At 42.4% G+C, this 17,032-nt stretch overlaps 1 long non-coding RNA gene across 1 annotated transcript; it reads right to left on the bottom strand.

The window, feature by feature from the left end:
- Positions 1 to 2,032: 2,032 nt before the first annotated feature.
- Positions 2,033 to 11,852, bottom strand: LOC125942446 (uncharacterized). The gene is made up of 3 exons (XR_007465115.1): positions 11,589 to 11,852; positions 6,859 to 6,986; positions 2,033 to 2,188 (listed from the first exon to the last, which is right to left on the bottom strand). It is a non-coding gene; the product is annotated as an uncharacterized LOC125942446 (long non-coding RNA).
- Positions 11,853 to 17,032: the final 5,180 nt, after the last annotated feature.

The raw sequence follows: 17,032 nt of genomic DNA on the forward strand, positions 1-17,032 counted from the left end.
TTTCATGTGACTATTTTTTTTAAACAATCATTGTCCTCTTTGTCGGATTGCACATATTTCTCATGGTTGTGTTACTTTGTTGTGGCTTACTTCCATAGTTATTCTTTCATTTGTTGCAATGCCACATACATCGTGATTCATTGGTGTCTAGAGGCATTTATGTAATTAAATTTTGCCTTTCTTTGAGGCAACTGTCCGTTTGTGTCCTTTCAGCGATCTGTAGTATACTTTTACCTTGCATTATGTTGTGAATTAAATGGATTGATCATTTTATGGGAATCAGTGAGACTACTTCGAGCGCCTTCTATCCCGCAATAAATGCAACTTTCTTTCTACTGTCTTGACAAGTCATCTCTGCAGTGTTGTTTGAAACAGTTAAGAACACAACAGTAACAAAGAAATCTTTGAGATTTAGATGTAACATAATGCACGGTAAACATTGCTCTGTGGTTGTAAGGTTTGTAAGGGTTGCACATTTGGGAGTTGAGTGAATCTGCGGATGACCAATGACTACCTTGAGAACAGCACGAAATGCTGCCACAAATTGCACGACTTAGAGTGCGTGGCGCCTTCGCATGGTGCATTTTCCTAGTAGCAACACACAGATTAGGCAACACGACATGCAGGTGGTGTCACAAAAAATGTTCGCAAAAAACATGCCCCCCCCCCCCCCCCCCATGACGGCATTTAAATTTTTCAGTGCAGTGCGGCCGTAGCCACGTTTTGCGTGTGCACATTTTCATACAAGGTGTTTCAGTGAACGCTTTCATAAATTCTTGAAGGTTGTCTGTGACAGACAGTACGGTTGTAGTTCATGAGCTAGTCTACTCAAAGAGGCAGGCATTACTTGCAAAAAAAATTGAAATACATAACCAAAGTAATAAGAAACATTCACTAATTAATTTTCAACTAATTACCTCATTGCCCATATTACAATTTACAAATTTCAGCCGTGAGGTTCGTGGAGGTACTGATGCGAACAAATTCTCAGGATGACACCAGTTTCGGATAGTAATTACCGAACTTTGCGGAGAAACACTTTTTTGTCCCGTTACTTTGGTGCTTCAAGGCATTAGGTGACGTTTTATTTAGAAATCAAGTGGACCACAAATGCATTTCCCCGTAAAGTTTGGAACCTAATATCTCTAAATAGGTGTTCCTGACAATCCATTTCAAGTGGATCCTCCTTGTGATCTCCACGGCTAGAGACAGAGGGATATAAGGAAGGCGGGGATGTTAAGCAGCTGAGAGTCTGCTTTGCTACCCTACGCTGGGAGAACGAAAACAAAGAAGGGACAAAGGTAGAGGGGGTATAGAGACGTGCACATACAGTAACACACAGTCACAAGTGCTCGTGCAAACCAGATGACTAGAGTTTGTAAATTCCAATATGGGCCATGAGGTAATTCGTTGATTATGCTTTTAAATTCTTGTTTCCCGGTAATGGCTGCATCTTCAAGTAGACCAGCTCATGAACTACAATTGTACTATCTGCTACAGACAACCTTTACAATTATTTGAAAGTTCGCTGAAATGCCCTGCATATATAGATATAGAGATATGGACACTTGTTTATCTATGTATATGCTGAATGTCCGCAATTTAATAAAATTGTCCTCCTAGTAGTATGTTGTTCAAACACACATGAGTGATCAACACCTGATCGGTACTTCTGTAATAAACTGAGCATGGCAAGCAATGACGACAGTTCTTATTGAGCACTTTCATTTAGTTGCTCGGATACCGAAATATATAGCGCATGCAATTTATGGCTTTGGCACATATTCGGGTATTCTACAGAATGTATACGTGATATTGTGATTACAGTGTGGGTGAAACATTTAGTGTACACATTGTCGCTTTTTTCTTGTACAGCAAAGGAACACCAAAGTTGTACAGTACTTCGCCACAATGGAAAGGCAATGCAAGTGCATGGTAGCTCACAATGATGGTGCTACACAAAAGCATTCGTAACACTTGAGACATAGGGTTTTTTTTAATAATGAAAGATAAAAAACAGCACATTATAGGATCAGTCCTGCAAAACTGAATTTCTAATTAACGATGCAAGCAGCGTGGCTAAGTCCGTGATGGGCTTCAGCTGCCTCTCGAACGCCTCTGTTTGTCGTTGCATAGCGTCAGCAAGCCTGCTGACCTCGTCCTTTATGGCCCGCAGTTCAGCAGTTTGCTGCAGTCAAGGAAGGTCTGTCCGCAATGTTTGCACACATGTTGACGAAAAAGATATAGCTTTGCTGAACATGTAGTCACATTACACGGCAAAACACACCACCATTTAATGTCTCTAGCACCGACCCTTTCAGCTAAGCTTGTTTGCTCTTGCTTTCGTACACATCCACCTATAAAACAAAGCTCTCATGTGTACACTCTCTGTTATTAAAACATGCACACATGTAACGAACGTAGCGAGGCTACTGCTTAAACTCTACTATCTTGCAGCTGCAATCATTCACCCTCACTTCTAATACGATGTACTGCGGCCACAACAATGCGAACATGTGAGGCAGCACCGGATGCAAGTGCAACAGGAGCACAAGAGGGCGGTTGGTTCAAAGCGATACATGTACAATTGTAATGAAGCACTAGCGATTCTGCCACCCGAAACATGTATGAAAAGTGGTCATGGATTCTCTTTTCAAGCAAAAAACGGTGTTTGTGCACACATCTATTTGTCTGACTTTATTTTGCATCATGTGTGGCCAAGCCAGGACATGCGGATGCACATTTACATATCACTTCAGCGATAAACCGCCCAGCGTCGTTCATAACTGTAACGGGTCAGTGGAACTATACTTGGTCACACATATTGCTAGAATGTATTGCATGCCCGGCATTAGGCCGGGTGCAATCTTGTTGTTCCATCTAGGTTTCAGCCTTTGCTGTTTCATCGTGATGACAGGCACGCATGTTCTTTGCACCTTCATTTGACCAAAGTGTCACCGTGGCAGTATATCACGCCAACTTACTAGTACTCGCTTACTGTTGTTTCTACGTGCACATGTGCACCGTCAATCTCGGTGCATTTGCAGCACTGCACGAACATACCAACATAAAGCTTCGTGAGCGGAAAATGTTGGGATAGCATTGCAACATGTGTCTGATTGTTAGGTACATAGACAAGTGAACAATGCTTTCCATGTAATGTTAACTTTACATCATAGCACATATGCAAACATGCCTTGCGAAGCAAAGCTTCAATTGCATCACTAGTATGCACTGTTTTCTCTGCCTTTTGCCATGTGGCTTTGAGCATTACTTGAAACTTTCTTATATCTGAATGCATTCCCACTCGCTCAGCTATTCCTGCTACTGCACTACAGCTCTGGATCCGTAAATAAAATAAAGTACATGGTTGCCTAGTTCTTATATTGCAAAATCTGCGAGTATGTATTGCATTTAGAGTGAGATGATGGGTATTGTCCTCCCATTTCTGCATTAACCCTTTAAGGCCCAGTGATTCCAAATGGAATCATCAATTTTGTAGCTCAGTGGGCAACCCAGGGTAAGAAAAAAAGGTTGTTTTTACGCTACAACTCATATTTAGCCCTTGCTCTACATATGCTGGCAAGGTGGTAGACACAAGGAAGTGCTGCCACCTCTGAACAAAAAAAATAAGAGAATCGCTTGCACTGTTCCCGCCATTCGCTGAGATCCCCTCTTCTTTTCAGCGTGCAGAGGTATGACAATTATTTTATTTTTGTCTCGAACATTTGGACTTTGATTATTAGGCGTTATGGTGTCCCTCCGCAGTAATTTTATTCGGCGAAAAGTATTTGCGGGTACCGGAGAACTTTGCAAATCTTGATGATTCCAAATGGAATCATTGGGACGTAGCGGCCTCGACTACTCACGCGATACATTTTCGATTGACGTTACCTCACTGGCTAAATCGCGTGTTTGTTCGTGCTCAAACGGCGTTTTCATGCCGTATTTGGCCATGTTTTGGGCGCGTGTTACCTGATGGATCATTATCGCGTCTGGAGCTTGTATTGTTGGTGGAGCCTTGCTCTGCTTTTTGTGATTTTATGCTGTTGATATGAGCTTATGCCGTGCAGATAAACTTTTTTCGGGGAAACCCCTCCGTAATACGGAAAGATTTGCATTTGGAACAGATGGCGACAATCAGCACATGCGAGTTTTATGGGAAAAAGAAAAGTCCCGAAGCTTGTGCTGATCCCTCGAGGTGACGTTGATTCGTTCAATGAAAAAGAAGTCATCGTGCAAACTAGAAAAAATAGAGAAGAATGTGCTCTTACTACCGCATTCGGTGCGAGAAGTGTGGTACACACCTCTGCCTCAACAAAGAATAGGATTGCTTCAAAGAGTTTCATCAAAAATCGACTTTTCACGTATTGCTTGAAACGACGCATTTCAAGTCCACAAAGTCCCACTGATTCCATTTGGGATCATTAAATAAGTTTTCATTGAAAAGTGCGAGCACAGATTTCTTAATTTTTTTTACCTACCACGATCATGCACATCTCAAATTGTAAAGACCAATTGTTTACATTGAACAGAATTAATTTGGGCCTGAAAGGGTTAAAGTTTATTCCAGTGTTATGGACTTTTTCATGAACAGTGTGTGGTCTGTATTCATTGATGCATTTTTTCTGAGGCCAGTATTGCCTCATCATCATTTTTGCAACTGCTAGGTTTGTTTGTATTCATATTGTTAGTGCTATTCATCTGTTTTACTTGCGGCGCAAGCTGTGTACTGAAAAGCTTAGTGTTACAGGTGCACGAAATGATAAAAAACAAGACAAACTGCAAGATGGGGTACATGCAGTAGAAAGAATGGCACCGCTCTCTCTTTTTCGTTTCACATCTCACTGAGGCGCCGGGCCATATGTGGCCTTCGAGACTATCTGCCACATGCTGATGTGTGCCCTTTTACAAATACAATGACTGTACCTCGCACTGTCATATGTAATGTTCTGTTCGTCAGCCTCTGTTGTGATGCAGCATTTCATTTTTTTCCCGCACTCAACAATAACATGTTTTGTAGACATTTCTGGTGCAATCAAATATAACTCTGTGCACATTTATTGCATCATATTTGCCATAAAGCTTTCAACTATGCCACATGCTGCAGCTCACTAATGTGAATTCATTAATACATTAATAAAATCAAGGATAACATACACTACATTGGTACAAATTATTAGACAGAACAATTTATCCTTATGAGCTCACATTGAGGATTCTGATAACATCAAATGCATGGTTAGAGCAAATGAAAATTGCGCACATTTGTACGAATTTTTTGTATGCATATGCAACTCTGTGCTTTTGCCCCCCCCCCCCATTATGTATTCACCCAAAAGGGACCTACAAGGGTTATTAAATTGTAAGTGATGCTATGTTGGCTGAAAATTGTTTGTTTGCAGGGTAAGCAGTCGCCACAGCCATTCCGAATGAATTAAATACATGTTCAGCTACATGCATGGCATGTTTACACATCTGTGAACGACAAAATTTTGCACTAACACTTAAAACAATACACAGTATAACTGAATTGGTAGATATCTTAGGGTACACCGACAACAGAACGCATGACCTGAAAAGAAGTTCACATCCGACATCAATTTTGCAGGGCGATTATACATGCGGCACTGACGTTTCTGAGTACAAGAGCCAGGAGAATGTAGCAAACTCCTAGGAACATATCAACGGCATTTCAGGTGTGCATCAATACAGATTCACTCACATCCACAAAAATACAATACAATGCAACGTTACCACACACGTAAATAAAAGTGCAGCTATCCTGTGACAATACGTAGGCAACAAATACATCCAGTATATTATAATCGCAAATGCACATTGTGATTTGTAGCGTTATTCATATTCATATCGCTATGCGACTAACGGCTAGATAAAACACTGCTGCGTTGTTCTACTTGGGCATCTGTCACGTTTTGTCAAATGTATATATGTTTTAAAAACAAACATGCCTATAATAATAGTTCTATGTGGGGCAGCACAACTACTCAAACTATTGATTCTTTCGCAAGCATAATGTGACACAAGAGATCATGAGAAAGTATCTCACATTTTGGACTTATAGCCCCATTGCAAGAGCAAGATGCAAATTCAGAATGAAAGTTTTTCAGGCATGTCAAAGGCAGCATGTGTGGACTGGGAGTCATAGGGGGGCTGTGGAAAATAATGATGCATCTCAAATTCAGAGACACATCGTCCTGTTTTGAAATGCTAATGATATCCGTAGGTGTGGTGAATGTCTTGTGGGTGCAGAACAAAGTATTTACGAACTAATTTCAAAATCTTGCAGACAAGTCTTACTGGAGCTTGTGAAGTGCTCATATGCTGTCACCTTAATCGCTTTACACTGTACAAATATGCACATTTTATGCTGGTTGAGCATCCATGATTGACAATGTATTAAATAGGACATGTGGCAAGAGGTCACGCAAATGCTAACATACTGCTAGCTCTTCACTATAAGGCATGAATCTCACTTTTTAGTAAATAAGCTAGCATATGATATGCAAATTTCCTTTGTGAAGTACATTTGTATGTTTATACTTTCAGGAAAAGTAAACTGCTCTACAGATTCGCCTGGATAATGGACAATAATTACTTCTCATGTCGATTGTTACTTACATGACAAAGAGCGCAGGTTATTCCTTGTATCTCATCTGCACTTCAGTTACTAGTGTGAATTGTGACAATTACTATTTTGTGTTGTATGCCGAATTACAAGAACATTTTCCCTGAACTTTTTCAGTCACCAGATACACACCTCTATTCGGCAGCATTAAAAATTAATTTTGTCAGGTCTAATTACATGTATGCCCTCCAGCACCACCATCATCTTACCTTGCAGGACTCCTCCAACATTTTCTCTGACACCTCGTTGCTTGCTGCCACCATGTTTACTCGCTTTGCCGTGTCGGAAACAGCTTGTTCAAGCAGGCTACTTTTGGTCGGTGCGGCTCTTGGAGGTCCTGCAAAATTTCCGAAGCACATTAGCTTGTCAGTGCCACGACCATCAAAATATAACATTGCTATTTCAGGTAGAACACCGCAATTATGGCACCAATAAGAAAAGGTAATACAAGTCTTTACCTGCACCAGGTTTGATATTGTACTTGACTGCCCATACCTTTCATTGCTGAATTGGTATACCAAATAATGCGCATTGATCACTGAAAGCAGGAATACTTCGTATTCTCACTTAGATGCATAGCACTGAACTTTCAATCACTATAGAAATGCACGAAATTGGAAATTGACGTTACTTTTACAACTGCATTTCTAATGAAGCACGTAATTTCATTTATGTTAAGTGTAATGTTTCTGCTGTGCCTGAAATATAATAAAAAAGAAACCGAACTTTTCCACGTCGAGAGAGTTCGCACTGTGATTCGTGGAAATCATCGGTTGACTGTTCGTGAAGTCGCTGACGAAGTGGGTATCAGCGTAGGATCATGTCATGAAATGTTGAGTGACAAACTGGGGATGCGTCGTGTCAGTGCAAAATTCCTGTCGCGTTTGTTGACTGCCTAACAGAAGCAGACCCGTGCTGAAATCAGCCAGGAACTGCTCGCTGCTGCCAATAACGCTGAAAACTTTTCTAATAACGTCATAACAGGCGATGAGACATGGGTTCATGGCTATGATGTTGAAACGAAAGTGCAGTCATTGTAGTGGGTGGCTAAAGGTTCTCCTCGCCGAAACAAAAAACATGCATGAGTCGGTCGAACGTGAAGGTGATGTAGGTTATGTTTTTTGACTGCTAAGGCATTGTCCATCAGTAATTTGTGCCACATGGTCAGATGGTAAACAAAGAAGTTAACCAGGGAATCTTAGCATGTCAGAGAGATCCTTATCACAGTAAGAGGCCTGAATTGCGTGACAATCACGCTTGGATATTGCATCATGACAATGCCCCGGCTCACGCGTTGCTCCTTGTCCGCAGCTAATTAGCGAAATAACACACTCCTGTTGTGCCCCACCCACCATATTCTCCGGACCTAGCCCCAGCAGACTTTTTCTATTCCCCAAGCTGAAAACCACCTTGAAAGGATGTCATTTCTAAACTGTAGAGGAGATCCATGACATTGCGAGAAGAGACCTGCGTGCCATTCCAGAAAGCGCGTTCCAGGAGGCTTTCCAAAAATGGAAGAAAAAATGGGAAGAGTGCATTGCCAGTAGATGGGACTACATTGAAGGGGTCAGCACTTAAAATGTGTTACCATAAGCTGTAAAGGTGTTATGCAAAAGTTTGGTTTCTTTTCGAACACACCTCCTATATATATTTCCCACAGAGCCCACAGCATCCCACTTCCCAACAGTCCAGCATAGCATGTAAAGTTCAGGTGCTTCCTTTGGAAATTTCTCGCTCTATTTTAATAATTATTTTCAATATAACCCATACAGGCAACCAATCATGCACAAGTGCTCTGCCAACAACCACTTTACATGAGGTCATGAAAGTAATAATATGGCTTGACTACATAAACGTATGTGTTGAGTAAACAATATTTGTCTTCTTCAAATGTGTGTAATGGCTTTTCCATCATTATATCTATAATATTACATTCACGAGAATTTCACTTTGACTTTCTGGGAGTTGTCTAACCTAAATTTTCCATGTCAAGCCTTGCCGGTTCAAAAAGGTGACATTTGACCCCTAGAACACATTCGTAGCTACATGCATAGACAAACTTTGTTAACAAGTTGCTGCGTAATCGAATGATTGAACGTTGGTGTACTATTCTTTTAATCGCGCAATCACTACATACCTTGTAGACGTATGTTAAAAGTGTGTTGTAGTTGACGCCTTGATTCAATGCTTCAGTGATTCTTGTTAGCTATCTGTGGGTAGGTAGCATGCCTTAGGTTTGTCTACCCACTAGTTACACTGTACATGTTCAAAATGGTTTTCACAATAACAACTGTTATGCTGAACGTAACAGAAATTTCTGGACAAGTTCTAAGTTCATGACATGCCACATTACTAAAAATGCAGGCTACCTAAGCCATTCAAATACAAGCCGCAGTGATTACTTACAAGACTGGTAGCGTTACCATTCTGTAACAGGCTATTCATATAGTAGTTGTTCAGTTTGACTTTTCACCACTACCATTAAAATTTAAAGCTAAATGTTGTGCTGCTTGGGTGAGAGTAGCTGTAATGTAAAGCAGGCATCTGAAGTGCACACATAAATTACAACATACGCAAAACTGGCCAGCACTGTTAAGGTACGGCCACGCTAGCAGCAAAAAACGCGTGCGTCATGCCGCGAGCGGCAAGTTGCTGCGCATCCGCGCCTTGCCGCAAGGCCACCGTGGCAAGCGCGTCTCGCTGCGCGGCAGCACGATAAGATCTCGCGCGCTCTCAGAACGCTGAATCACCATGAGCAGAAAGGGTACGATCGGACAGCGTCCACAAAACCCTCCATGGAACAGCGAGAGACGACGATCATTGATTGGAAAGCCAGCGCAGAGCAGCGGCGGTCCGGTTGCCATGGCTCCGTGACGTCACCGTCGTCGCTCCCCCCCCCCCCCCCTTGATTGGTTCTTCATCTCGCGGCACGCAACATTTGCCGCAGAAATGGGTCTCGATCCTATTTCGTGTGGCACGCCACAAAACCCCCGATTCCTGCCACTTTTGCCACGCGGGGCATGACGCGTTGCAGCGCATTCTTGACGCGCGTTTTTGCCAAGTGTTTTTGCTGCTAGCATGGCCGTACCCTTACATGCGTTACTCACACGCTTCATCCAACTGCATTTTACACCACCGTAGGTTCTTTACGTCACATATTCATATTGAAGCAGGCTGGATTTGTTGAAAAAGCGTTGCCTGCCTGTAGCCGAAAAATTCCTAACTGCTTTGGCAATGTGAACGCTTAGACTTTCACCAAAGCACATAGTGACGAGTGTGCAATGGGAGGTTACAGAAGACCTGTCTCATAGGTTAATCCCCAAGAAGACGTAAAACAAGCAGGTTAACAAATGGTTGCCTTGGTGCAAAATTCTGATATTAAAGCACAACGACGTACAGCATATGTATTTTCTCAAAAGCTACAGTTCTTGCAGTTTCATGAAAATGCTAGCAAATATATCTATCTGAAAATGTACAGCACGGAATGGTTACAGACCTTTTTCTCAGGACTGTTTGTATGCCTGTGTATGTAGTGTTTGTGGTTAGTTACACTAGCTTGCAGTGCTATCGAAACAAATATTCCTAGTACACCTTCGGTTTTCCTGTTAATCAATATGCCACATTTGGACAAATCAACTTTACGTGTCTTTCACATCTAATCACTGGCTATGAAGGGTGATCACTTGGTTATGTTGGTATATCATGTTAAGATGAGAACAGAGCGGGAGACGGGGACAAACAACCGTATGCACATGTAAAAGGTGTGTGTTTTTCTTCTTTTGTCCATGTCTCTCGCACTATTCTTATTTTCAAATAGTCACTTGCTTTAGGCTACGGAATTCATTTCGTGCTAAGCATGCCACGTTAAAGGCGCACTACAACACCTTTTTGAGCATAGTAAGAAAATGTTTACCGTCAGCATATTATGGTGCCATCAACATGTACTAATCCAGTAATTCGCTGCATGCAACAAGTTCATTGCAACATCTAGTACAACATTGCTTGCTGCCTTATAGTGATTTCAGGGACGGGCTAATTGTTCAACATCAATGGCGTATCCTCCAACGTGACAGCCAATTATGATGCTCCACTCCTGAGCAAAAACTGCACTATGCTTGTACATCCCTGCAATATTCTTCTGAAATAGGATGTTCACGTTGTTCACATGTTTTGTGTGACCTGTCACCGATCCTCTTTAGCTCTCGGGTATCCTTATTGGACAATAACATAAAATTGAGCCACATAAAGAACAAATCACACAAATCTCTAGCACGCTGACATCAGTGTCACTGCAGTTGGAGAAGAAAAATTACACTGTGCGCTAATGTGAAGTTTGCACTCTTAAAATTTGCATTATATTTTTAAGTTTTTTTTTTTCCTTATTGTAATGATTGATTTTTTTATTCCAAGGCTTCGGATTTAATCTAATGTGTTCCGAGTTGTTAAAAAATAATTTTTGTATATTCTCATCTCATTGCTGCTATGAAGCTTAGTCTATTTTTCTATCATACAACAATTAACCAGTACACATTTACTGTGTCCTTACTGTAAACATTATAATACCTTCGCGTTACTGAAATGTGTCGTGACACATATGTTCCTTGCCACCCCAACAGATGTCAACATGTATACCACACAAGAAATGTCACATTCCCATAGTTGGTGATCTACAGGGTTTTGTGCAAATTTGTTTTACCTTGCTGTGTCTTTATGCATACACTGGGGCTAACCAAGCAGCAATAAAATCAGTTGGTATTAGCACCTCTCTCGAGTACATCTTCTCTGTGTGGTGTCCATTTTTTGCTCAACATGTTTATTTCTCGTGTGTATAAAGTACTACAAGGTGCATTTCATCTAGTACTATTACAGCTATATTGAGATTACACGCACACATTTTTCGCATGTTCGGTCACAATTACGTAATAAACAGCAGACTTACGGCTGACACCACTTGCAGCTCCTGCAGTGGACGCACAAGAGGTGCCGCTCCTGTCTACCGATGATGGCCCAGGCTGCTGCGAGTCGCTCTGTGTTTATGAAAAGCAAACTGTTAAGCTTGACAGCGGCTAACAGAGGTCACAAAAGTTAGGAAAAGTAAAGGATATTTTGTAATGCAGTACAGCAATGCCTGTAAGGCATTGATTTGTGATGACAAGTGGTGGTCTAGCATCGTTCGTTGCCTACAGGTTCTCTTTACAAAATCTGATTACGCCCCTCCTTCTCGCTTTGTTACGCAAGACAATAGGACAGGTGACGCCTTTGACTACCAAACCTGCCATTCTGAAGGTATAAACAGAAACAAAGCAGCTTCGCAGTCGCTCGGAGCAAAGGGCGCCGGCCTCGTCGGCACGGTGCTTGCTGGGCCAAGCAGGGCGAGCACCCGACCTTTTGCTCCTCCTACGAGACCACCGCCCGTTGTCCTGTAACGTGATTTGTGCAAACATTCGAAACAGACCTTACCGAAAAGCGTGCACGCCTGCTTTACTCACTTCATTTCAGTGGAGTGGTGGCCTGCATCTGCCCTGGCGCGACAGACGAATTTATTCTACCAGCAACGCCACTGCACCGCGGGTTTCATGGGAGGCTCAGTATCATTAAGCAAATTGGCGAGCTGTTGCCACATTCCCTTTTTTCTATGAGCGGTTACTTTTGTGTCCAGATCTCCCGACGACTTAACTAGGCGTGGGTTCCTCTCCATAAAGTTAATTATAATTTCTAGCTGCCGATGATTGATATGAGAGGCACTGTCCCGTGGAGCCATGGCGTTGTGATGGACAAACACAGTCGTCTGGAAGCTTGACAGGAAAGGAGAAGAAAATATTCAGGAAAACATACAGACCGCCACTCGACTGTTTTATTCATTGTCATGAATAAATGCTTCGCCGTATACTGTTCTTCAACTTGTGCATCTGCATAAAGATATATATGCACAGTCCACATCAGTGCCGTCTGTTCAACGCCGCAACTTACCGTTGCATGTCAAATTTCGTCGACGCAGCAGACGATGCAGTTGTCGGTGTGGTACAAGAGGTGATTGGAGTTGCATGCTCTCTCGAAGCATCGCAGCCATGACAACCAGTCATACATTGTCTGGCTCACGATCAGCGACAACGATTTCAACATTACTGCGGAAAATGCACCGAGACGGCAACTATGACATACTGCGACCGTCAGTTCACGGGGTTTATCTATGCTCGGTAGCCGCGACGATCCTGCGTCAGCTGTTCATTGCAAGTATAGAGGCTGTGAATGTGCGTTTCAGTTCCAACACTAGTGTCGGAGAATGCACCAAGACAACAACTATCATCATGAAATGTTGTGACTGCCAGTTTACGGGGATTGTCCATTCTCGGTCACCGACGATTTTTTCGTCAGCAGTTTCAAACAAGCTCGGAGGCTGCCATTTTGCCGTTCAGTCCGCTAACGTGGCCCCCTGTACCATAGAGAAAGAAAAAAAAGTTAGAGTGGACACTCCCATAGACCCCGGCGGCCCAATCGACTCTAGCGCACCTGGTGGTTGGTGAGAGCAACTGGCCTGCGCTTCCCGTTTCGGTTTCACTGGCGCAAATTTTGGATTACTGTGCGCAACCGACGTTTGGCTATGGCGAAAGTTAATGATTTCAGACCACTTTTCTCCGCCCAAATAGCAATGCTATTGTTTGTCGTTTTGATTTAGCGAATCCCTATTTGTTTTAGCTCAAAACTGTGCGTGCGAATTGAGGTCATGACATAATCTTTATTTCGACTAAGTTATAATAGAAAGATATGCAGGTAATCATAATTCACTATGGCTTTATTCATCGCGCTTTTCTTTTGGAACAAGCGGTCAATCTATATATCAATCAAAGAGACAGAGTACCCGCAATGTTTTTATTCCAAGGCAAGGTAGAGGCTGAGCATATAAAAAGCACAAAATGAGAAGAACATCACACAGAAATGCAAAGTAGACAACAAATGCATCTAGACTTACAAATAAATTCTAACAAATAGAGTGAGAACACAGAAAATGCACACATCGCTAGAGTTGGCAGTAGCCGACAAGCTGGTGAAGAATGACGCACTGGGCAAGTGGGTAAGGATCTATATGGATCTATGGCAAAAACTCAGCGCACAAAGTTGATAAAGAAGGAAGAAGTGACGTATACACAGCAATAAAGTCCCGAGTCACGACTCGGGTTAACAGAAGTAATGCACAGAAAAGAAAAAGCGTACAGAAACCACACGACACAATATATCAGAAAAGCAAAAATACAGTGTGTTGGCTGTTCTTAAGAGCAACTTGCCCAAAATGAGAAAAAAAAGCGAACTTGATGCTTCAACGTTGCCTGTTCGTCCTCGGAAAGGTAGGGCAGCTTGCCCACAATGTGAAAGACAGACTTTATGCTACAACACTTGCAGACCTGTTGCCTCTTCTTATGTGTCGCTCTCATCAAAAACTTACACCCCAAGTTACTTGCGTATGGGCGTTGCTGTGACGCTTCCAAGTTGAAATAGACGGTAGTCATCACTTATCCAAAATTGTGGACCTTAATTGGTGCTACAAAGCGGTATCAGAGGGCTAACAGCCGAAGAAAACCACTTTCGCTCATTATTTTTCAAAAAGGCTGCACACAGTGCATTATCACTGTCATTGTTTTTCACAAAGGCTGTACACAGTGTGTTATCACTGTCATCATTTTTTACAAAGGCTGTACATATTGCGTTATCACTCTCATTGTTTTTCACAAAGGCTGTACATAGTGCATTATCACTGTCATTGTTTTTCACAAAGGCTGTACACAGTGCGTTATCACTCATTTTTTTACAAAGGCTGTACATATTGCCTTATCACTGTCATTGTTTTTCACAAAGGCTGTACACAGTGCGTTAACACTGTCATTATTTTTCACAAAGGCTGTACACAGTGCGCTATGACTCACAAGCTATGATAATAAAGGGGCAGCGTCCGCAACCCCATCAACAGCTGCAGTTTTGGACAATCTTATGAAAAGTTTTGATGGGCGTGGTGAGGAGGTTGACGAGAAGCTAATATACGAAAGGCATGAAAATGTGAACCATGCCCACTTCATACTGTGTTCCTTACCCGCTTGAATATATTTCAACACGCGCTTTTGCTATCGTTATATTACTTGAGCTGGAGAGATAAAGTGCACATAGTGACCGACGACCCACACTAACGTGCAGAGTTTGCCCGCATATGCTACAAAAATACAGAGAGGCTACCAAGCATAATTTCTTTTAAGGTCATACTCTTCATAGTGGGTAAACAAAAGAATGGACATAACGAAGGAGTGGTTAGTCCCGTTGAACTTGATAGAGGGCCATAATGAGGCCTGATGTAACGAAGTAATGACTATAACAAAGCTATTGCAGGATTCGGTTCAACTTGAATGCTTTTGTGTAAAGCAGCCGCTAATTGCCAAGCTTTGAACTTGTCAAGCTGTATACCTGAAATTGAAGACTGCAACCTAACCCTATCTAAGTTTCGGTTCACAAAACGCACATGCCAACATAAACAAACCCGGCAAAACATTTTCAGAAACTTCTTACGACACCCAGCAGAGCAGAAATGAAAATCGCCAACACTTGAGAGATGGTGATACAAAACATCAGACACTTTCAGGTGATGTGCAGTGGCCTCAATAATGGCAAGAAAGTGACATTCAAGTTGTTGTACGTATTCAAAAGCTGCTTCCGATGGCACAGTTAGATTTCCGAAAAGTTTGCTGGGGACGTGGTATGCTTTGAGCATTGTGAAATACTGATGGGTCCCCTTTAGTGTCTCGCTGTCGTCTATCAATATCTGTGGGCAACTGCAAGTATCACGTGCATTCCGAAGAAAGTATTTGATGAGAAAACCAGCTACATAATATGTAGCGGAGTCATCAATAATATGGGAGTGAATGTTGGTCGCAAGTTCAGAGAGATCGTCTAGAGCGGGAAAGTCGTCAGGCTGTGGCTGTGCACACTCCTCATTATCCACAAGAGACGCAGTAGCGAGGGAGAATGGCGAGAGCTCCTGAAGGAGGTCACATTCATCATCCTCGACATTTCCGTATTCTGACAGTTTGAAGAGTTTTCTTATGCAGATGTGCTTCAGGCCACAAATAAATTGTGCTACATTGGGGTTGGTGTTGCAACCTTGCTTTTGCCTTATGTGGCCAAATATGTTCTCCAGAGGATCCTGTTGAAGTCTGCGTGTTAGCAGGTATTCAAAATTGTAATTTTTGGAGAGGTCGTCCCACAGTTGACAAATAGCCTGAATTGTGATTTGCCAACCAACGACGGTTTGTGGTTGACGTCTGCCATCAAACATCCATGATGCAATCCAGGGAGGCTGGCCTCGAAGGAAGTCAATCAGCTCTGAATCCTCTTTCACGATTGCATGCCGGAGCTTTTGCGAAGTTTTCTTTTTACTCGAGCTGTTCAAGGCATCGAAAATCCTGTCCATACGATCACAAAATTGTGCTGTAGTGATGGCCGAGGCAGGCAGCCCTTTCGCATACACCAATGCCGTGATAGCAATCGAAACTGATGCACTGAGGACCTGCGTTGCTCTGCTGACCTTCATATTAGAAAAAGGTTTCTGATGAATGTGCCTTTCAGTCAACTTTGGAGCCAATCGCAACCGCAACTCATGTGAGGATTGGTAAAGGCTTACAATGTGGGACCAGTCAACGATGTCATCCCCAATATATAACTTGTGTGCTTGCACATTATTGCGCGTTGTTTTAATTAAATGTGGAACATCAAAGATGAAATATACCCGCTCACCATTAACTTCAAAAAAAGGCTTTGCTACAGTCACTCTTAGTTGGTTAGCGAGACTTGCATTTGAACTGCCCTGGTCACAAATGACTGCTTTCACTGCAATGTTAATGCTCCTAAGCTCCACAATGAGTGACACCAGCAGGTTATGCATAACAGATGATGGTGTTGATATGTGCCCTATAGTAAAAGCAACCGGTTGAACCCACTTTTTCGAAACACCAACAAGAAGAACTACCATTGCTCGATCAGCAATGGTTGAAGTGCGATCAGTGCCATCATCTGTAAAACCCTGGACAATGTCCCGTGCAGCATCATAACACAAATTCTTTTTGAGTGCTATTTCATCGAAAACTAAAGCACACACTCGGTCCCGTTCATTCCAAGCTTGAGTATTTGTTGCAATGGAAGAAATGATTCCTGGAATTGTGCCTGGAGTCATCTTTACATTGGCTAGCCACCTCCTTAATGAACGCCGGGAGGGCAAAGAAAAATATGGAGCCAGAAATCGGTATGCTCGCGGACCACGGAAGTTTAAGTGAAGAGCAAATTTCTTGAACCACACGGGAAACCGCTTGCCCTTGCCTTTGGGCCTCAAGCGAACATGTGCAGAAA

This window comes from Dermacentor silvarum, chromosome 1 (assembly GCF_013339745.2).
Source record: "Dermacentor silvarum isolate Dsil-2018 chromosome 1, BIME_Dsil_1.4, whole genome shotgun sequence".
In the NCBI taxonomy this organism is placed as follows: domain Eukaryota; kingdom Metazoa; phylum Arthropoda; class Arachnida; order Ixodida; family Ixodidae; genus Dermacentor; species Dermacentor silvarum.